At 42.4% G+C, this 23,492-nt stretch overlaps 3 non-coding genes across 3 annotated transcripts; all 3 read right to left on the reverse strand.

Moving 5' to 3' along the window:
• Nucleotides 1-211: 211 nt before the first annotated feature.
• On the reverse strand, nt 212-285 carry trnan-guu (transfer RNA asparagine (anticodon GUU)). The gene has a single exon. It is a non-coding gene; the product is annotated as a tRNA-Asn (tRNA).
• Nucleotides 286-1,183: 898 nt separating this feature from the next.
• trnan-guu (transfer RNA asparagine (anticodon GUU)) lies at nt 1,184-1,257 on the reverse strand. The gene has a single exon. It is a non-coding gene; the product is annotated as a tRNA-Asn (tRNA).
• A 19,178-nt stretch (nt 1,258-20,435) lies between these two features.
• Nucleotides 20,436-20,507, reverse strand: trnas-gcu (transfer RNA serine (anticodon GCU)). The gene has a single exon. It is a non-coding gene; the product is annotated as a tRNA-Ser (tRNA).
• Nucleotides 20,508-23,492: the final 2,985 nt, after the last annotated feature.

Genomic DNA, 23,492 nt, shown 5'->3' on the forward strand with positions numbered 1-23,492 from the left:
GAGGTGCTATACAGCAAGATTACCAGTTACAATACAATTGTAATATCTCTCATCAAACAGCTCAGCATGCTTTGGCACCTTAACTCTTGTCAACCAAATGACTTAAAGGATAACTTGTGAGTTCAGTGGGACAAGTTAACCATTACAGCTATCGATTTGCTACCAAACCTACAACTGGTTGCTGACCGGTAGATTTGTTGGTACACACACTCGTCCCTGGGTGGGCTCAAACCACCAACCTTTCGGTTAACAGCCGAACGCGCTGGCCGATTGCACCACAGGGACTTGCTGTAGTTGTCTGTGGGCGTGGCCTCGATCATTACCACCTCTCATCCCTTCATTAGAGTATGTGTTCGATTTATTTATGTTTTTCATAAGGTTGATATCTGCTGTGTAGGTAACAAGTAAAGTAGCACACAACAAGTAGTCAATGACTTCCTGGTCGGACTTGTTAAAGAAAGAGATTTAATGTCAAATTGTTTCCCAAGTGCCCTCATTTGGTCTCTCAGCCTTTTTGAATTTTTTCTTGTTTGTGTGTGACTTTCATAGCAATATGACAAAAAGGTTGTTTTTTCACTTTGCATGTGCAATTTTGACAAAAGACAGAGGAGCCTCCAGGTTGAGTCATGCATTACACTGCAGTTAACAGGTCACCCTTGGAGAAATATTTTGCCAAGGAGCGTGTATAATACGTAAGGAGAGCGTTTTGGCGGCAGAATGTTTGCTTTAACTCACGTAATACGCATGTGTCAGAACACACCTGGGTGGGCTTGACCCACCAACCTTTCGGTTAACAGCCGAACGCGCTAACCTATTGCTCCACAGAGACTCTGCCTGGCTTTTGTTGGCAGTGGGCGTGGCTTCGAGCTTGACTGCCCCCTCATGGCGGTAGATGCAAGCGTTCTGTATTTTTATGTGATGAGACTCGAGTGAACTGCTGCTGATCTATGTCAAACTTGAACCGAAAAGTAGGAGGTGCTATACAGCAAGATTACCAGTTACAATACAATTGTAATGTCTCTCATCAAACAGCTCAGCATGCTTTGGCACCTTAACTCTTGTCAACCAAATGACTTAAAGGATAACTTGTGGATTCAGTGGGACAAGTTACCCATTACAGATATCGATTTGCTACCAAACCTACAACTGGTTTCTGACTGGTAGATTTGTTGGTGCACACACTCGTCCCTGGGTGGGCTTGAACCACCAACCTTTCGGTTAACAGCCGAACACGCTGGCCTATTGCGCCACAGAGACGTGCTGTAGCTGTCTGTGGGCGTGGCATAGATCACTACCACCTCTCATCCCTTCATTAGAGTATGTGTTCGATTTATTTATGTTTGTCATAAGGTTGATATCTGCTGTGTAGGTAACAAGTAAAGTAGCACACAACAAGTAGTCAATAACTTCCTGCTCTGACTTGTTAAAGCTGCGGTCTGCAACTTTTTTTAGTCATATTAGCTTGAACTGTCATGGGATTCTGGAAGTAGAATATTAAATAGTCTGTTTAGGAAAAAATCTGTACCTCCCTCTGAAGCCTGTAATCATGCTTGCAAAAAACGAGCGCTCCCGACTGTTTTTAACCAATCAAGTTAGGGTGGAGGAATCCTACCTGTCAATCACAGCTTGTGCACACGCTGCTGAGCGTGAGTCTGCACACAGCTTGTGTGCGCTCACACTGGTGTGAACTTACGTGCACAACCTCGTCCACAGAGGGGGAGGGGTTTGGGGGGCGATTCGGAGCTTGTTAGAGGTTGGGGGAGGGACCTGAAAGTTGTATCAGTTCGAATTTTCCGACTTTAGACTCTTAATTTTGAAAACCTGCCGACTGCAGCTTTAAAGAAAGAGATTTAATGTCAAATTTTTTCCCAACTGCCCTCATTTGGTCTCTCAGCCTTTTTGAATTTTGCAAGCATGTCATCCAAATGACTTAAAGGATAACTTGTGGGTTCAGTGGGACAAGTTACCCCGTGAATCTTTTGATTTGCTATCAAACATACAACTGGTTGCTGGCCAGTGGATTTTTTGGTATAAAAACTGTCGCTGGGTGGGCTTGAACCACCAACCTTTCGGTTAACAGCCACACACGCTAAACAATTGCGCCACAGACACTCTGCCTGTCTTTTGTTGGCAGTGAGCGTGGCTTCGAGCTGCCCCCTCATGGCGGTAGATGCAAGAGTTCTGTATTTTTGCGTGATGAGACTTGAGTGAACATTTGACTGCTGACTAAATCTATGTCAAACTTGAACCGAAAAGTAGGAGGTTCTATACAGCAAGATTACCAGTTACAATACAATTGTAATATCTCTCATCAAACAGCTCAGCATGCTTTGGCACTAGAGCTGGGTCAAATAGTCGACGTATTTGACTTATTCGACGTCATAAATTCGTCGACATGAATAATTTGCGTTTTATGCGTCGCTAATTTTTTTTTTTTTTGGTTGAAGTCCCCGTTCCAAACGACCTACTAGATGAACTCTCACTCCAGTCCAGTGGTGGCAGTAAATATGCACCAGAGTCGCCAATCGGTGTAGACGCCTTAGTTTAAAACGGAAGAAGAAGAATTCATAACGATGGCGGCGGCAAGCAGTAGTTGGAGCACTGAAGAGCATATAGCTAAAAAATCACGCACACGGTCTTCCAAAGTCTGGGAATTTTTCACCCTTAATGCTGCTAACAATGTGGTTGTTTGCAGACTATGCAAATTTAATTTGGCGTACCACAGCAGTACATCAGCGATGCACGAACACTTAAAACGAAAGCACCCTGGAGCTCGTCAGGATGGCAGCAAAACACCGTAAGTTCTGTTAATTTCAAGATCCTCTCTGAATAAATGCTACGTTAGACTGTTGAGTTGTTGTCCAGTTATATTCCCGGCGTAAAATTTACGTCTTTTAATTACGACTAGAACAGGTCCCATGTTTGCCTAGTTTAAAGCTGTTAGCGCTACCAGTCCCGACATGTTTCTTCTGTGTTATCTATTTGCTAACACCGGACGGTGGATTTTATACTCTGCCATTATGTAGTTCTAGTCTACCTGTTGACTGTCGAAATTCCACGATCTAGTAGCAACCAGATCCAAGTAGTAAACACGCATTACAAGTTGACAATTTAAATTACATAAATAATTTTTTAAGTTGAGCCTCTGAGATGGCTGTAGTATAGCCTACTGTTAGCTAAATGTATCATAATAACAGCAATGATGTGGACGATGCTATATTTTTGATTTGCTGCTGTGAATATTCATGTACTTTATGTTTTTTGCCATTACAGGAGTAAGGAAAGCAGTGTGGCGGACCTTTTTCATAAAAAGAACCAGGCACCTTGCACACCCCAGGAGGCTAGTGTGTACACAAACAGGATCGTCTCTATGATTGTGAAGGACATGAGGCCCCTTGCGATTGTTGAAGGGGAAGGCTTCCGTGAAATGATAAACACTTTCCACTCAGGATACACCCTTCCATCCAGGCGCCACTTCCTGACTTAATGGAGAAGAAGTATATGGTTACCATGGACAAAGTGAAAAGTGAACTAGAAAAAAAGCATTTCCAAACTATCCCTAACAACTGATGCTTGGACCAGTCTGGCCACTGAGGCATATTTAGGTGTCACCTGTCATTTCATTAATGAAATTAGGAGCTGACCTCGTTTAGCTTAACTACAATGCCACTTGAGGAGCGCCACACTGCTGAAAATATTGCCTCTTGGGTTGAGATGGTGGCAGATAAATTTGATTTCTCCCTTTGAGATGATGTACTGGCGATTGTACATGATAACGCAGCAAATGTTGTTGCAGCTCTTCGCATCCTAGAGGAGAAACATGGGGTAGCATCACATCGTTGTGCCGGCCATACGCTTCAGTTGGTGGTAAATCATGCCTTGAAGAACAACCCCATGATCGACAGGACACTCGGGGCTGCATGGTCTCTTGTGAAGCATTTCAAGAAAAGTGAGCCGGCTAGCAGCAAGCTGAAACAGAAACAAAAACAGTGGGGTACAGCTGAGCATACCCTGCTCCAGGATGTGTCTGTAAGATGGAACAGCTCATGCTACATGGTGAGTCGCCTTTTGGAACAACGGTGGCCGGTGGTCGCAACACTTTCTGACCCAGACGTTACACAGCGTGGGAAGCAATACATGGATTTGAGGAATGATCAGTGGATCTTACTAGAGGAACTGGAGCAGGTCCTCAAGCCTTTCGAACAGGCCACTGTTTTTCTCAGTGGAGAGTCCTATGTCACAATATCTGTTTTACCTCCACTGCTGAAGGGTCTCCATAAGTCTACAAAGAAAACCACATACGGGTCTGCTTCAGATTGCTGCAGACCAAGAGATGAAAGCAAGGTGGGAGTCTGAGTCTGCTTCAAAGAGAATGGACAAAATGTGGCCATCATTGCTGCTGCCCTTGACCCCCGCTTTCGTAGGATGAAGTTCCTGTCACCCGAGGATGCTTTGAAGGTACAAGTACAAATTCAGGCTCTGATAATTTATATCAAAAGAGCCAAGCAACAACTGGAAACGACTGAGCAGGAGCACTCGGCCAGTCCCCAGCAAAAGAACACCTATTTGCTGGACCTTCTGCTTGGCTCTGCGTAGTGTGACAGGATGGGGTCAATCGCCGCGTGCAACTGCTTCAACTGTGCGAGAGCCTCACGAGCGGCGACCAGGATTTCAAACAAGTTTGATTTTCATCCGAACGATCGGGAGGTGGTCGGGAGGGCTTAATCGTTTGTTGTTACCCCATGTATACTACACGATGCGAGACGCACGATTGAGCCAAAACTTGGTCCGATCTCCAAAATAGTCGCACGAGTGAAAGTCTTGTCGACATCGGGCCAAAAATTGCACAGTGTATGCCCAGCTTTAGGAGGCCAGTGCCTTATCCACGTGACTATTCAAAATAAAAAACACAACTTAAAGAGATCGGGTAAACGATCCTCTAATCCATTTAACAAAAGTGAAAGATTTCAGTCTTTTGACAAAATAATTCTTTTTTTTTACTTATATCAGAAAAGTGGACTTTGGAGAACACTCGTGAGCACACCAAACGAGTTTTAATTAAGAGTGTGTTGAAAGGTTTTCAGAGTTGGTCAAGTGTCAATTGTGATGCTATGAGTGTTACATCGTCTTTTCCAGGTTTTTTAATGAGAGATGTCGAGTTTGATTTGAAAATGTATACATAGCAGAGGATGGTTTTGGTCTATTGACCTCTGGGTTATGGGCCCAGCACGCTTCCGCTGCGCCACTCTGCTACACACCTCTGATGGGATTTTCGGCTCTTTTTCGAGATGCGGCTCTAATGGCTCTTCTTACTGTGAAGAGCCGGCTCTTTCGGCTCCCAAACGGCTCCCCATATATATTTTTACATTATTAATTATTAACAGCTTAAACCTAATTTTATAACATTTTGTTTCATTATTGACATTGTTAAGCACTTATGATGAGTAAAAATGCTGCATAACAGTGCTTTATAAATAAAAGTTTTATTATAACCAATTAAATTATCACAAAATAGCACCACTTCCACAAAAATAACTTAAAATAAATTAAACAGATAAAATACAAACACTCACCACAATACGAAAAAGTATCAAAGCAGCTTCATAACAAAAAAGGTGCCACAATACAAATATCAAATACAGTTCTATTAAATTAAAGTATAAAACTATGAAGGATAAAAGAGACCATGTGAACAACACCAGTTTTGAACTACTAGGCCTAGAGATGGAGAACTCACTGTATTACAAATACTCACCACAGTACGAAAAAGTATTAAAGCAGCTTCATAACAAAAAGGCACCATAATACAAGTATCACTTTCAGTGCTATTAAATTAAAGTATAAAACTATGAAGGATAAAAAACATGTGAACAACACAAGTTTTGAACCACTAGAGATGAAGAACTCACTGTGTTAAATACAAATACCCACCACAGTACGAAAAAGTATAAAAGCAGCCCCGTCACCTTATTAATTGAAAGCTGCGTGTGATTAGTCAGATGTGTGGAGCACACGCTTCCATGAGGGCAGTGGAGACCGAGGAAAAAAAACTCTCCGTCTACCACTGGCAGAAGCTGAGCAGAGTGAGGGGGGGGGGGGAGAGACAGCGAGGTATGAGGGACAAAAGAAACGACGTGGGGACAAAACTGTCGGCTCTGTGGCACTTGCAGAGCACAAGCGAGACAGCGAGATACTGAAAGGAAAAAAAACGGCTCCCAAATAGGATCCCAAAACGGCTCCCATTGTGGAGCCAGTTCCTGTCGTTCACTTCAAAGAGCCGGCTCTTAGAGCCGGATCGTTCGAGACCGACACATCACTAGTCTGAGGCAGACACACTCACTGACCCTGTGGACTTCGGGGTCCCGGGCTGCTTGGCCGTGAGTCATGTACAGTCTGTGGGAGAGAAGTGTGATATGATCTGGACCGTGAACAAGGTTGTAAAGCCACGAAGAACCAAGTGACAATGTCAGTAGGGATTGCAATAAAGTAATTTACACTTAATTACATGTGCTGTCTCTTAATCAATGATTTGCAATGAACCAAAATGATAGAAAGCACCTCTCTGCCGCCTGCTGTCCAGGAGCAGAGCCACTCGGCTTCCTCGGTGCTCTCCACGGTCCTCCTGATGCCCGCGCTTTCTTCCTAGCCTTCTGGGTGTAGCTAAATGGTGAAAGAGTCATCCATATTCTTCATTCAGCCCATGGAATGTATGTTTAATTCTGGTGCACAAAATAATTACTATTTTGTACCTTGAAGGCTTCTTGTCCATGGCATGGAGAGCTGTGTAGCGGTGGACTATTTCCTCCTCCTTGGCTGACTAGGCTGTACTACATGCAACTCAGAATCCTACACTCACAGTTTTCTCCAGAATTGTGCAGATATATATTGTTCAATAAATAAATCCACATGCTGCAGTGGCTTACCAGGACTTAGTAAATCATTTCACCTACCTTGTGGAACCCACAGGAGCACAGAAGGCTTCCCCCGAACAGATCCTTTGTGTGGTTCTGCAGGGGACAAGCATCAATTTTCTCCAGGGCCCTTTTCCACTTCTTGGCCCCTGGACGTTTGCCAGTAGAGAAGTGGTATTGGCCCTGGGCATATTTTACACAGATGTCCCTCCAGTAAGCATCAGGTTTCCCTGTCTTAGTCATCTGCAAACATTAATAAAACAGGTTAATGTAAAGCTAGGCTATGTGTACAGAGGGTATGAATTCATCCTCCTTTCACAAAAATAGAATCATTATCATCTAAATGTGGTTTCATGTAGGGATGTTTGAGGTTGTTTGATTTAAAATTAGGCGAAACAAAAGCAATTGCACTAAGAACAAGTCAAATTTAGGGTTGGGGTTATTACAATCTCTTCAGTATATACCCAAATGTGGAAGGCAAATTAGCTCAAATTATAAAGGGCTTGCTTTCCAGGTAAAATGTGGTGGGATTTATGTCCACACTCCTCAGAAATCTTTTAGGTGCTCTTCTGGTGAGAGGCCTTAAACATATCACAGAAAATAATAATGGACTTACTGTGCTTTCTATGTTAAAATTCTCAGAATATTCCTTCCCTATTCTCACTTGTATTTTTCTTCCTTCTAAATTTTTTTTAATCCATTTAAACATACAACCATTTATACCCATTCTTTTAATTTGAACTAATAACCCTTCTCTCCACATCATATCATACGCTCTTTCAATATAAAAAATTACTGCTACAACACTCTCTTTATTTACTTGAGCCTTTCTTATTTCATTCTCTAGACATATTACTGGATCCATTGTACTTCTCCCTCTCCTAAATCCACTTTGATACTTTGATATAAGTCCTTTACTTTCTATGTAATATAACAATCTTTCATTTATCATTCTCTCCATAATTTTACATATATTGGATGTTAAAGCTCTTGGTCTATCATTTTTTATTTTTGGTTTTGATTCATCTTTTCCTGGCTTTCTAATTGGTATAACCACAGCTTCTTTCCAACTTTTTGGTAATTCTCCCTCCTCCCAAATTCTATTATACAATTCCAATCAAATATTTTTAGAAAATTCACTTAAATTACTTATCATTCCATAACAAATCTGATCTTTCCTGGAGCTGATAATTTATATTTTTAAACTGCCCTATTCAATTCCATTATTGTAAATGACATATTCAATAAATCATTCGATTCGACCATTTTCTCCAATAACTCCTTATTTTCTAGAATTGTCTTTTCTCGCCCTACTACACTGATAATTTCAGAACTATGAATTCTAACAAACACTTTTCTCAACATCTCTGCCTTATCTTTATTTTTCACTGCTGTTGTTTCTCCATTATTTAATATTGGACATCCATTCACTCTTTTAATTCCTTTCATTCTTTTAATCACTTTTAACAGTTCTTCTTACCTTCACTTGCAATTTTTTGTATTCAATCAAATTCTGAGGGCTATGATTTCTTTTTAATACTTTAAAGGCTTTATTTTGTTTCTTCAATAGCTGCAGTACATTCTATTGTCCACCATGGTACCAACTTCCTTTTCTTTTTCCCACCTTTTATCCTTATAGTTTGACTAGCCACTTCTACAATAGCATTATATATATATAAAGATTAAAATCCTCAATACTACTATTTAAATCCACTTTTGGTATTTTTAATTCACTATTATCTGAATGAGCCCTGAATCTTCTAAATCTAATTATACCTGATGAGCAACAGCTCTGTCACCTCCATGAGGAGCTGATTTAAACCTCACAGGTGGGTTGGGATGTTGTTTGCTGACTGGAACAATGGGAGCTGTTGGAGTGCTGCTGATTTCTGTGCTGACGGCTTGGCTGGCCAAAGGTTTTGCATTTTGTCTGCTGTTTTTGGTGTTAAGTCCTAAAACTGGATTGTGTCTGTTGTTCTGTCTCACGATTAGCATTTTTGCAAAATATGCTCTCTCCATAGGATCATGTTGGCCAATAGTTGGGATGAATCATGGAGCTGCCAGTGAGGTTCAGAAAAAGCAAAGCGGTAAGGACAGCTGTAAGAAATGTTTTAAAGCTGTAGGTTTTCATAGTAACTCAATGCCTTTTGTGTCATAGACTTGTCTTCAAGGAAACCCCTTGAACTTGTCCAGCCAATGGATTCCATGTTTGGGAAGAACTCAAAAGAAGGTATGCAAAATGAGTTTGAGTCTTCCTTGGGTGGTGAAACTTTATAAACTGCGTTTGAGCATCGACTGGAAAATGGTTTTCAGAAGACTTCTGTCTGAACAGTGACCCGTTTCAATCTGCAGCTGTTTACTTGACTTCTGCATAGTTGTATAGTACGTGTCAGGATATGGTAAAGCCCTTTAAAGCTTTGTCACACTGCAAGGAAAGTAACTAAACTGAGTTTAATGCCATATATTGGGGCAGGTCTGAAGTATTTGCATTTTCTGTTTATGGCTAACTTGTCTATATTTCTTAATCCACTTTTGAACTTCTTTGCAGTCTTAATGGAAAGCAAAGAAGTTAAAACTGCTGCATCCATTGGCAACATGAAATATAAGCAAGCTGACATCTCACAAGTAAATCTGAAGGCTAAAAGAGAAGTGAATGTTTTTCTGGCTGTCGCCGCCAATCCGACGGAGGAAGCTGCCGCAGCCGCAGCGGTTGCGGCCGCCAATCCGACAGAACCTGCCGCAGCGGTTGCGGCCGCCAATCCGACAGAACCTGCCGCAGCGGTTGCGGCCGCCAATCCGACAGAACCTGCCGCAGCGGTTGCGGCCGCCAATCCGACAGAACCTGCCGCAGCGGTTGCGGCCGCCAATCCGACAGAACCTGCCGCAGCAGTGGCGGTTGCGGCCGCCAATCCGACAGAACCTGCCGCAGCAGTGGCGGTTGCGGCCGCCAATCCGACAGAACCTGCCGCAGCAGTGGCGGTTGCGGCCGCCAATCCGACAGAAGCTGCCGTCTAAGGCGGCTGTCATGAAGCTGTCTAACTTGCCAGCCTGAACCTCTTTTTAAATAAAACGGTGGTATTGTACAATGTGTGCTGCTGAAACCAATTCTTTGGCTCCAAATAATTTATTTATTCGTCTCGATGGAAGGGTGGCTGTCGAAGGGAACCAGGGAGAAACATCTTGATGTTTGGAAATGGATTTAATTTGGAGGGAACTATTTGGAGCTGCATATTCTTATAGATGCAGCACCTCAAAATGATGGCTCTTTACAGCCAGTTGCCAGCAGGGTCCTATCCAGTTTTCAGCCAAGTAACACCACCCCCAGCCATAACAAAGTAGTAATGTCCTTAATCAAGGAATTGAGCTGCAATGCCTTTTCTCCACATGGGGAGGAGCAGTGACTGTTGAAGCTAAAACTGTGTACAGCTGTCTCTGTATTAGTTTGGCTCGTGGAGTCATCTGAAAGTAAAATATTATGCCAGAACTTTTTAAATGGTGATGAAGATGTAGGCGCCTGCAATGGTTTTTACTTCCTGCTTCTGAAGAGTGCAGACGTCTCTGTTTCCTCCTGCTGCTTACAGCTTTATTCACTTTTAAATCATTCTACTTCTTTCCACAAGTCTTGGATATAATTTTATTTGAGGTACAATGTGATCGACACATCCACCTCTCGGTGTCTAATGAGTTAATGCGATAATAACAAGTTGACTCGCCCAGCCCTGTTTAAAATAATGGATGAAAGTAAACTAAACCCAAATTAATAAATGAAATAAAATTCAGCTGTCAGCTAAACTAAAAAAGGTAGGTATTGAGCCTCTTTTTAAAAACGACAGTCTCTGCAGCCCTGAGGTTCTCTGGCAGGTCCATAATAATGGAACGACGTCTCACCATAAGTTTTTGTTCCAACTTTAGGAACAACTAAAAGGCTGGTACCAGAGGACTTCAGGGTCCGCGAGGGCCAATAATTTAAAAGCAGATCAGAAAAACAAGACCATTAAGACATTTATAAACAACTGAAAGAACCTTCAAATCAAACGGACAGGGAGCCAATGCAGCGGTTTTAAACCTGGTGTCATGTGTTCCCACCCTCTGGTCTTCGTCAGCACACGTGCAGCTGATTCTGTAGTAATTGTCGGTAAGAAATACTTTTTTTTGGGAAGACCAGAGAGCAGGGCATTGCAATAATCTATTCTACTAGAAATAAAAGCATGCATCAGCACCTCCGTGCTGGCAAGAGAGAGAAATGGGTGAACTCTGGCAATATTTTTAAGATGATAAAATCCTGTCTTACATTTCTATTTCATTCTATTTGTTACATTTCTAATATGTTGGATAAAATCCAGCTCAGAGTAAAAAATCTGACCAGTGATGACATGTTTAGCCGCATGTCGTCCTACAATCGCTGGTTGTCTAGATGGTGTCCAGCAAACAACGTGGGCTACATAGATAATTGGCAATCTTTCTGGAGAAAACCTGGTCTGATGAGGAGAGACGGCATCCATCCCACTTTGGAAGGAGCGGCTCTCATTTCTAGAAATATGGATGAATTTATTTGCCACCCTAAAACATGACAACCCAGGGCTCAGACCAGGATGCAGAGTTGTAGTCTTACACACTTCTCTGCAGCTTCCCACCTGCTGCTACCCACCCAATCAATTAACACAAAAGGAGCAAATCCTCTTGTGCAAAAAGAAATTAAAACAAAAACTTTAACTGAACAAAAACATCAAAATATTAAATGTGGTTTGCTGAATATCAGATCTCTCCTTTCCAAGTCTCTGTTAGTGAATGAGTTGATTTGTGATCATCATATTGATATATTTTGTCTTACAGAAACCTGGCTGCAGCAGGAGGATCATGTTAGCATTAATGAAGCAACTCCCTCTGACTGTTTAAATGTTCAGGTTCCTGGAACCACAGGCAGAGGAGGAGGAGTGGCAGCTATCTTCAGATCAGGGTTAGGCCGATTTCAGACCAGAGCGTGGCGTGGCGGCAGCGAAACGACGGCAGCGAAACGACGGCAGTCTTACGCCGGTTATCAGGCGGTGTGTTCAACTTGGCTTTTCACACCGGACAGTCCGCGGCCGCGGTAGTTCTGCTCCAGCCCTGTCTGCATTCCCCATTCATTTCAACGGGACACCGCCGGCCGCCGGCGGCCGCTGCCGTCCAAAGTCCGCTTGAGTTCTATTTTCCAAAAGCAGCGCGAGACGGAGGCGTCTCCGCGCCGCTACCGCCCGACTACCGCCGCGTCGGTGTGCAAGGACAGATCTGTTTCCATGTATTTTCACCTCCGCCGGTGAAAATCGCTTCCGTTCCGCCACGCTTTGCCGCCCTGGTCTGAAATAGGCCTTACTAATCAGTCCCAGACCCAAGATTAGTTTGAGCTCTTTTGAATCTCTGATTCTCAGTTTTTCCCACGCAAAGTGGAAATCCCAGAAACCTCTTGTGTTTGTTGTTGTGTATCGTCCACCTGGCCCTTATTCTGAGTTTCTGTCTGAATTCTCAGAGTTTTTATCCCAGTTAGTGCTGAGTACAGATAAAGTCATTGTAGTGGGTGACTTTGATAATCATGTAGATGTTGAAAATGACAGCCTAAATATGAACTTTAATTCTATATTAGACTCTATTGGATTTTCTCAGAGTGTTCACAGACCGACTCACTGCCTTAATCACACCCTTGATCTTGTGCTGACTTATGGCATTGAGAGTGAACAGTTAACAATGTTCCCTCATAACCCTGTCTTATCTGACCATTTTCTGATAACCTTTGAGTTTACATTACTTGACTATACAGTTTCTGAGAAGAAATTTACGTATAGAAGGTGTCTATCAGAGGATGCTGTAACCAGATTTAAAGAGTTAATTCCATCATCCTTTTCTTCACTGCCATGTGCAGATATGACAGAAGACGACTACCTAAACTTTACTCCAGCAACACTTGACTCTCTTGTTGACAGCACTATAGTTTCAATGCTTACAGCACTGGGCAATGTTGCACCTCTGAAAAGGAAGGTAATCAGTCAGAAGAGGTTGGCTCCTTGGTATAATTCACAGCTGCGTGCTTTAAAGCAGACTGCAAGAAAGCTGGAGAGACAGTGGCGTTCCTCTAATTTAGAAGAGTCTCAGTTAGTCTGGAAAGATAGTTTAATAACGTATAAGAAAGCCCTTCGTAAAGCTAGAACTGCTTATTATTCATCATTGATAGAAGAGAATAAGAACAATCCCAGGTTTCTTTTCAGCACTGTAGCCAGTCTGACTAAGAGTCCGAGCTCTGCTGAGCCAGTTATTCCTTTAACTCTCAGCAGTGATGATTTCATGAGCTTTTTTATCAATAAAATTGTTTCTATCAGAGAGAAGATTGATGGAGTCCTTCCCACTATTTTCAGTGATGTATCATCAAGTACAGCAGCTTTAGAAGTATCTTTAGAACCTGATTTGTATTTAGACGGCTTCTGTCCAGTTGATCTCTCTGAACTAACAACAGCAATAGTCTCTTCTAAACCATCAACTTGTGTTTTAGACCCAATCCCAACCAGACTGTTCAAGGAGGTATCCATAAAACCAGATGAACCCAATAGGTTGGTCAGACTACAAGCATGTCTTAAAGACATAAAGACCTGGATGACTCAGAACTGTCTGCTTCTAAATTCAGACAAAACTGAAGTCCTTATCTTTGGACCTGAGCGTTTCAGGGAGAAATTGTCTAGCTATATAGTTACTCTAGATGGTATTTCCTTTGCTTCTAGTTCTACAGTGAGGAACCTTGGAGTTATTTTTGACCAGAACTTATCATTTGACTCGCATATAAAACAGGTTTCTAGGACTGCCTTCTTTCATCTTCGTAATATTGTTAAAATCAGGAACATCTTGTCTCAGAGTGATGCAGAAAAACTAGTCCATGCATTTGTTACTTCAAGATTGGACTACTGTAATTCTTTATTATTGGGCTGTCCCACATAATCTCTGAAAAGCCTCCAGCTGATCCAAAATGCTGCAGCCAGAGTTCTGATGAGAACTAACAGGAGAGATCATATTTCTCCAGTTTTAGCTTCTCTTCATTGGCTCCCTGTTAAATTCAGAATAGAATTTAAGATTCTTCTCCTAACATATAAAGCTCTTAATGACCGAGCTCCATCATATCTTAAAGATCTCATTGTAAGATATTTTCCTAACAGAGCACTTCGTTCCCAAACTGCAGGTTTACTTGAGGTTCCCAGAGTTTCTAAAAGTAGAATGGGAGGCAGAGCCTTCAGTTATCAGGCCCCTCTCTTGTGGAATAAGCTGCCAGTAAATGTCCGGGAAGCAGACACCCTTTCCCCTTTTAAGACCAGGCTTAAAACTTTCCTTTTTTATAAAGCTTATAGTTAGGAATGGCTCAGGTGATCCTGAAACATCCCATAGTTAAGCTGCTATAGGCCCAGACTGCTGGGGGGCCTCATCTGTCACACCTTTCCTCACTTTACTCTCTTTATGTATATGTGACATTATTGTGGTCATTAACTCGTGTTTCCCTGTTCCAACAGATATCCTTTGAATGGTGTTACAGTGCCCCCCCCCCCTCTCTCTGTCTTCTCAAACCCCAGCTGGTGGAGGCGGATGGCCACCCTTCCTGAGTCTGGTTCTGCCAGAGGTTTCTTCCTGTTAAAAGGGAGTCGTTTCTCTCCACAGTCGCCTCAGGCACGCTCAGGACGGGACATTGGACCGAAAAACAAAAAGTTTTCAGTGCAATCTGTTGGTTTCCTTAGCTAGGAAATTGTTTTTGAATTGGCTCTATATGAACGAATTGGATTATTTTATGAATAATTATGATTACAATTAATTGAATTCCAATTGGCTTGAATTGGACTTTATTATCTAAGTGCCTTGAGATGACATTTGTTGTATTTGGCGCTATATAAATAAAAATGAATTGAAAATGAAAATGAATTAAACCCAATGTACCGTCTTCTAAGTGTGCAGCACTGCTTCAACACAGAACTCTTAGAAATAAACTTCCTAATAATTCCAAGTCGGTCTGTGAATTCATATGTGTAGTCCACTGATAGTGGATTTATGGCATAGCTTTAGGTATAAAACCCTGGATTATACTCAAGGGCAATACCAGCTGTCTATGTATACAGTATATGACTATATAATGAGGTATAAGCAGTCAGCTGTGGTGTAGCTCACAGTATGTATAGCTACAGTACAAAATAAAACCTAAACATAACTAGCAGTTACCTTAAAGTTTACTGCTCTCACACCAGAGGTACTCTTACAGTACATAATAACATGATTTATACTCTCGAAAGATCTATTTGTTGTACTAAATCACGGGACAGTATGACAAATGCGTACTTTTAATGCAAAACAGGAAATCCCCAAAAATGAAAACTTCAGACAAAACTAGACATCGAGCAGAGCTGGAACACAAAACTGACAACAAACTCACAAGAAGGGAACAACAACAATGAGGCTCTGGCTATGAAAAAAGGAAACTGAGAGCATTCATATTGAGGAGGCTGATGATTAACACAGGACAGGTGGTGGTCTTTGGCTAACTTAAGCCAGTTTTACAGGCTGAGCAGAAAACAAGAGTATAACTGAATAAATGGAAGAAGACAAAAGGACACGAAACAGAGATCCAGCATGAGCCAAACGGAACTAACCCAGATTCCTGAAATCAAAATGACCAAGTATGACAAATGGAAGCAAAAACCCACAGGCTGTGACATACAGGGTATATTTTAGAAATACACTAAAACTTTTTTCTTGAGTCCACTTAGTAAAATTTGTTTAAAAATGAACGTTCTTTTATTTTGCCAAGGCTTTCCCAGCTTTCTTATCTTACAATCAGCTGCAGGTTTGACTGAAAGATCTGCAGGAACACACACCAACACACGAGTTTGCTTTCTGGTCAATAACATAGTATTATTCAGAAAATATTTCATACATAAATGTAAATATATGAATGTAAAACCCAGATTTTTTGTATTTCATAAAGATTTTCTTTCCTTTACCAAAGCCCCTTAATATTATAAAAAGTAAAAATGCTCCTTTAAAATGTATATAAGATGATGTAAGCCATGTATTTTATAGATGATTTAATAAAAAAGTTGAAAATGTAACAGAGGGTCGTCTTGACTTTATTTACTGAAGAAAACAAAAGAACCACACGTGGCGTTCAACATTGGCTGGCTCCTTTAACCTTTAATCCTCACCTTCACTTCCAGGTCAACCACAGAACCACTTCCTGCCTTGCTTATAAAATAAAGGTCTTAACATTAATACAGGATGTTATGTTTCCCTGTTCAAAAATGCTACTATCCAGGGCTCATAAAAATACTTTATCAGGGCTCTCAAGTCTCACCAATGAGCGTGAGACACGCATTTCAACAAGTTCACACGCTCACACGCCACACATGCCATTTCTCACGCTGAGAAATGATCAACTTCGTCGCACAGAAATTCTAATGGCCTATACTATAAACGAATCACTGGCATGTTACTGTACGCTTGTACAGCTCAGAACTATAGCTCTGGTACAGCTGTCTTGATTTGGCAACCCATCGGCAAATCACAAAATGGAATTTCTCCCTGAAATAAGAGAGAAGTCTAAAGCGTGAAACTTGATCACAGGCCTCAAGCAGAGGGAGGATCGGATGGATGGAAGTCTGGACAGAGCAAATGAGCTGAACACATTCTTCAACAGGTTCAGTTCAGGAACAAGCTCACCATCCTCCCATCCTGTTCCCAGCCAAAGAGACATCCCACCCTCCTCTGACCCACAGCTTTCCTGTAACATCTCCACCTCCACCTCAGTCATGGATTCTTCTGCTTCCACTAGTTTGTCATCAACCCAATCAGGAGATGCTGCTGTCCCCTTTGCCTCCCCCTCCCACTTTTCTGTTTCTAGAAGTCAGGTGAAGAGGCAGTTGGAAAGACTGAACCGGAACAAGGCTGCAGGTCCAGATGGTGTCAGCCCCCGAGTCCTGAAGGCCTGTGCAGAGCAGCTCTGTGGGATTGTGCAACACATTTTCAACCTTAGCTTGACCCAAGAGAAGGTACCACTGTTGTGGAAGACATCCTGTCTGGTTCCGGTACCAAAGAAAACTCACCCTTCAGACATCAATGACTACAGACCTGTTTCCCTGACATCCCACATCATGAAGGTCCTGGAGAGACTCCTGTTGACCCACCTGTGTAAGCAAACCAGCACATATCAGGACCCCCTGCAGTTTGCTTATCGCCATGGAGTTGGAGTTGAAGACGCTATCATACACCTGCTTCAACAAACCCACTGTCATCTGGACAAAGCAGGCAGCACTGTGAGGATCATGTTCTTTGATTTCTCCAGTGCATTTAACACAATCCAGCCTGATCTGCTTAGTCTGAAACTCCAGAAGACTCAGGTGGAGGCCTCAACAATCACCTGGATTAATGACTACCTGACAAACAGACCACAGTTTGTCAGACTGAAGAATTGTGTGTCTAACCAGGTGATCAGCAGCACAGGAGCACCACAGGGGACTGTACTCTCACCATTCCTTTTCACTCTGTACACTTCAGACTTCCAGTACAAGTCAGACTCCTGTCATCTACAGAAATATTCAGATGACTCTGCAGTTGTCGGGTGTATCAGAGATGGACAAGAAGCTGAGTACAGAGAGCTGGTGGACCGCTTTGTGGCATGGTGTGGGAACAATCATCTCATCTTGAATGTTAACAAAACAAAGGAGATGATTGTAGATTTCAGGAGAAACAAGGTCAGATCAAACCCTGTTTCCATCATGGGAGAAGAAGTGGAGGTGGTTGAGGAATATAAATACCTTGGTGTTCATGTGGACAACAGACTGGACTGGAGACACAACAGTGAAGCAATCTACAAGAAAGGACAGAGCAGACTGTACTTCTTGAGGAAGCTAAGGTCCTTCAAGGTTTGCAACAAGATGTTGCAGATCTTCTACAAGTCTGTTGTTGAGAGCGTCATTTCCTCTTGCGTCATCTGTTGGGGCAGCAGCATCAGAATCAGGGACCTAAAAAGACTCAACAACCTGATAAAGAAGGCTGGTTCTGTTCTGGGGACGACTGTGGAACCTCTGGAGACAATAATGCAAAGAAGGATTTTGCATAAAATCAAGAGAATTATGGACAACCCTGAACATCCTCTCCATGAGACTGTTATCAGAAAACAGAGTCTCTTCAGTCAAAGGCTTCTTCAGTTTGGATGCAAAACGGACCGCTACAGGAAATCTTTCCTGCCCACAGCCATCAGCATCTATAATAACTCTTTGATTTAATTGAGTTACATCAACATTTAATTTCCCTCTGGGATAAATAAAGTATTTTGAATTGAATTGAATGAATTGTGCTTGCTTGGATTCATTCTCCTGATGCGCACAATTGCTTTCATCTAAGGCTAAAATGTTCACAACTTCAGTACAATGCACTATGCCAATTAATTTGCCAGTCAGGAATGAGTTTACCACAGTCTTGCAACCTGTACCGTGTGCACTGCTTTCGGGTCCCTGATGGTCTAGTGGCTAGGATTCGGCGCTCTCACAGCCGCGACCTGGGTTCAATTCCCGGTCATGGAATGAGGGAACCAGGTTTTGGCACTGTGTAGCGTAAACCAAAGACATTTCTGCTGTTGTTTTCCAATGACATGACAAGAATGTCAATTTAATCGAGCCCTGTCACAAATTCAATAGGACGTTGGTTTGTAAGGAGTCATCCTATGCGCACCACTTGATTAGAAATAACACTTTACAGCCAGCAGATTTACTACTTCTCTTTAGAGAAGGGCTCGCTTAACTCTTTCCAGCAGCTCTAGGACCATTGTGGCTTTTAAAAACTAAAAGAATGATCAAGTTTTTCTGATACTTTGATGTGTAACACGGTGCTTAATAACATTTTGAGAAGCAAAGACAAATGCTATTTGTCATTAAATGACATGGGCATCCACGAATGGTACGGAAAAAGAGAAATTTCATGGTCTATTGTCGGACAAAATGTTTTTGTCCGCGGACTTGGACCATTTGGTGATCTGGCAGGTGCTGGCCGTCCATCTGTCCGTCCGGCTTGGATCGAGTTTGAGGGAGGCCCGTTTTTTGTGTCGTACGGCACTGTGGAATCTAATCTTCCCCACTTGCTTTGTAGAGGAGGAACTTAGAATGCACATGAGAAAACAGACCATCACTTTAACTGAAGAGTCATAGCAAAAAATGCTTCCTTGGTTGAAGAGTTGCTAGAGTGCATTAGCTTGAGACTGTGTTTTCCCTACAAGCCACCCATATTCTGAGCAGAGGTAGAGATAGCAAGGTACATTTGAAAGCTGATTATTCAAGGAGCAGAGAATGCATTGGCCGGGAATCGAACCCGGGTCATCTGCTTAGCAAGCAGCTATTCTCTCCACTATACCACCAATGCCCTGACAGACCCTTATTTAGTCATCTATCAACTGTTTTTCTTGCAGGGCTATGACACACTCACTCTTACTCAGGAATCTTTCTATTTCTCCCTGAAATAAGAGAGAAGTCTAAAGCGTGAAACTTGTGTTTGCTTGGATTCATTCTCCAGATGCGCACAATTGCTTTCATCTAAGGCTAAAATGTTCACAACTTCAGTACAATGCACTATGCCAATTAATTTGCCAGTCAGGAATGAGTTTACCACAGTCTTGCAACCTGTACCGTGTGCACTGCTTTTGGGTCCCTGATGGTCTAGTGGCTAGGATTCGGCGCTCTCACTGCCGCGGCGGGGGTTCGATTCCCGGTCAGGGAATAAGGGAACCAGGTTTTGGCACTGTGAGTAGCGTAAACCAAAGACATTTCTGCTGTGTTTTTCCAGTGACATGAAAAGAATGTCAATTTAATCGAGCTCTGTCACAAATTCAATAGGACGTTGGTTTATAACGAGTCATCCTATGCGCACCACTTGATTTGAAATAACACTTTACAGCCAGCAGATTTACTACTTCTCTTTAGAGAAGGGCTCGCTTAACTCTTTCCAGCAGCTCTAGGACCATTGTGGCTTTTAAAAACTAAAAGAATGATCAAGTTTTTCTGATACTTTGATGTGTAACACGGTGCTTAATAACATTTTGAGAAGCAAAGACAAATGCTATTTGTCATTAAATGACATGGGCATCCACGAATGGTACGGAAAAAGAGAAATTTCATGGTCTATTGTCGGACAAAATGTTTTTGTCCGCGGACTTGGACCATTTGGTGATCTGGCAGGTGCTGGCCGTCCATCTGTCCGTCCGGCTTGGATCGAGTTTGAGGGAGGCCCGTTTTTTGTGTCGTACGGCACTGTGGAATCTAATCTTCCCCACTTGCTTTGTAGAGGAGGAACTTAGAATGCACATGAGAAAACAGACCATCACTTTAACTGAAGAGTCATAGCAAAAAATGCTTCCTTGGTTGAAGAGTTGCTAGAGTGCATTAGCTTGAGACTGTGTTTTCCCTACAAGCCACCCATATTCTGAGCAGAGGTAGAGATAGCAAGGTACATTTGAAAGCTGATTATTCAAGGAGCAGAGAATGCATTGGCCGGGAATCGAACCCGGGTCAACTGCTTAGCAAGCAGCTATTCTCTCCACTATACCACCAATGCCCTGACAGACCCTTATTTAGTCATCTATCAACTGTTTTTCTTGCAGGGCTATGACACACTCACTCTTACTCAGGAATCTTTCTATTTCTCCCTGAAATAAGAGAGAAGTCTAAAGCGTGAAACTTGTGTTTGCTTGGATTCATTCTCCAGATGTGCAGAATTGCTTTCATCTAAGGCTAAAATGTTCACAACTTCAGTACAATGCACTATGCCAATTAATTTGCCAGTTAGGAATGAGTTTACCACAGTCTTGCAACCTGTACCGTGTGCACTGCTTTCGGGTCCCTGATGGTCTAGTGGCTAGGATTCAGAGCTCTCACTGCCGCGGCCCGGGTTCGATTCCCGGTCAGGGAATGAGGAAACCAGGTTTTGGCACTTTTAGTAGCGTAAACCAAAGACATTTATAATGTTGTTTTCCAATGCCATGACAAGAATGTCAATTTAATCGAGCCCTGTCACAAATTCAATAGGACGTTGGTTTGTAAGGAGTCATCCTATGCGCACCACTTGATTTGAAATAACACTTTACAGCCAGCAGATTTACTACTTCTCTTTAGAGAAGGGCTCGCTTAACTCTTTCCAGCAGCTCTAGGACCATTGTGGCTTTTAAAAACTAAAAGAATGATCGAGTCTTTCTGATACTTTGATGTGTAACACGGTGCTTAATAACATTTTGAGCAACAAAGACAAATGCTATTTGTCATTAAATGACATGGGCATCCACGAATGATACGGAAAAAGAGAAATTTCATGGTCTATTGTCGGACAAAATGTTTTTGTCCGCGGACTTGGAGCATTTGGCGATCTGGCATGGGGGAAATTTTGGGTGAAAAAAATGTATATAAATATGAACGTATTTATAAATGTACATATAATTAATATAAAAATAAAAAAATCTTTCCTTACGCATTATACACGCTCCTTGGCAAAATATTTTTCCAAGGGTGACAACAATATTACTGGGCATGTATTGTTGTAATGTTTTAAATACTTGAACACAGTTTTTCTAGAGAAGATAATTGCTTTGTATTTGGGAGTATTGTCCATTGACTCTTTTGGGCTTTCACATGCGTGAGCATACAAACAACAGGTAAGTGACATGCTGTTTATAAAGTTGTTTTGTAACGTCCCCATGCCAGTAATGTGAGAACCATGCATATGGTTTTGATGGTAAGGCTTGTGACTTTATTGTCGGATGGTTTATAAAGTGGTGTGACGTTTCTGCAGTGTGCAAGTTGTTGTTTTACGTGGAAGGGTTAGCACTTGCCCCTTAGCCACCACGTATTAGCCTCGCATGACAGGCTGCGCAAACAGCGCAATATCCGCACAGGGAGCGCAGATTTGCACCTGTCTGTGTCCTACTATCAGTATTTGACAACCTCTAGCAATGGAAACGCGCTTCAAATGCCCCGGAGTTCCCCTTTAAGTGCAGTGTAATGCATGACTCAACCTGGAGGCTCCTCTGTCTTTTGTCAAAATTGCACAAGCAAAGTTAAAAAAGAACCTTTTTGTCATATTGCTTTGAAAGTCACACACAAAACAAAAAAATTTCAAAAAGCCTGAGAGACCTAATGAGGGAACCTGGGAAAAAATTTGACATCAAACCTCTTTCTTTAACAAGTCAGACCAGGAAGTTATTGACTACTTGTTGTGTGCTACTTTACTTGTTACCTACTCAGCAGATATCAACCTTATGACAAACATAAAGAAATCTAACACACACTCTGATGATTGGATGAGAGGTGGTAATGATCGAGGCCACGCCCACAGGCAACTACAGCAAGTCTCTGTGGCGCAAGCGGCCAGCGGGTTCGGCTGTTAACCGAAAGGTTGGTGGTTTGAGCCCACCCAGGGGTGAGTGTGTGCACCAACAAATCTACCGGTGAGCTACAGGTTGTAGGTTGGGTAGCAAATCAAAAGATGTACTGGGTAATACCATCGCTCTTTTACGCTAGTCGTCCATTGTTCCGTCAACGCAAGCCGTATCCAACGCATTCAGTTAATTTTCAATGAAATCCGGCCGATCGTTGTCGCCGTGCTCGCAAAGCATGCTGGGATTCTGGCACGGCGAGCTGGGGACCTGCGGTACGTCAAAAAGTTGGGCTCGCTCGAAGTTTATGCAAATTTGCCACGGCAGACGTAGTGCGTTACCCAATGACAGTAGATCATGTAGTTTCTTTTCCCTTTGTTAATTCACTCCTGAACGTTTCGGGTATTGCTCATGTCATTGCTATTGCGGGCAAAATGAACAGCAGCAGGGGCCAGAATGGCTGTGCTAAAACGATTGTAGGCGAATAAACACACCTAAAACATCAGGCAATTGTGAGCATCTCCACTTTTGCAGTAAAGTAATGACCATCAAGGAATAGAGGTTCAATCCAGTGCATCAAATTCTTTCATGGGCAGAGGTGGAGTAGTGGATTAAACGTTATCAATAATTGTGATAGGCATTCATTTCAACAAAAGAACCAAATCACACCCATGGCCATGTTTTCACAACATGTCTTGTTTATGTTTCATTTTCAAATCAGAGAAAAGGTGCAGGGACAGGTGATGCAGCGAGAAGGAGATCTCCTGTGTCGCAGCAGCAGCACAATAGCAACTCTCCTCGCTCGCAGATCCACATCCATGGTGCAATATGAAATAATGTTCCATTGCTGACGATTTATACACATTAATTTCCCTCCGAAACTCCGAAACTTCGGTTGATTAAAATCACAAGTTATTTACTTTCCCCCGGAGCCGTTCTACCGTATGTTCTATCTACAACTCCGTATACACGCCCACTGTAGTAGCAACACGGCGACACTAGGCATCCAATCCGGCGAGTTAAGTTGACGTGACGGAACAATGGACGATTATCGTTAGAGATGCCTTGCAATCAGATATTTGTCGTCTTTCAGTTTCTCCTTCCTTTATTATCTACTTAAACTTGTCATGTCAGACACATTTTTCTTCGGTTTTGCCGTTCTCGCCCCCCATAGA

This window comes from Odontesthes bonariensis, chromosome 8, assembly GCF_027942865.1.
Source record: "Odontesthes bonariensis isolate fOdoBon6 chromosome 8, fOdoBon6.hap1, whole genome shotgun sequence".
NCBI lineage: Eukaryota > Metazoa > Chordata > Actinopteri > Atheriniformes > Atherinopsidae > Odontesthes > Odontesthes bonariensis.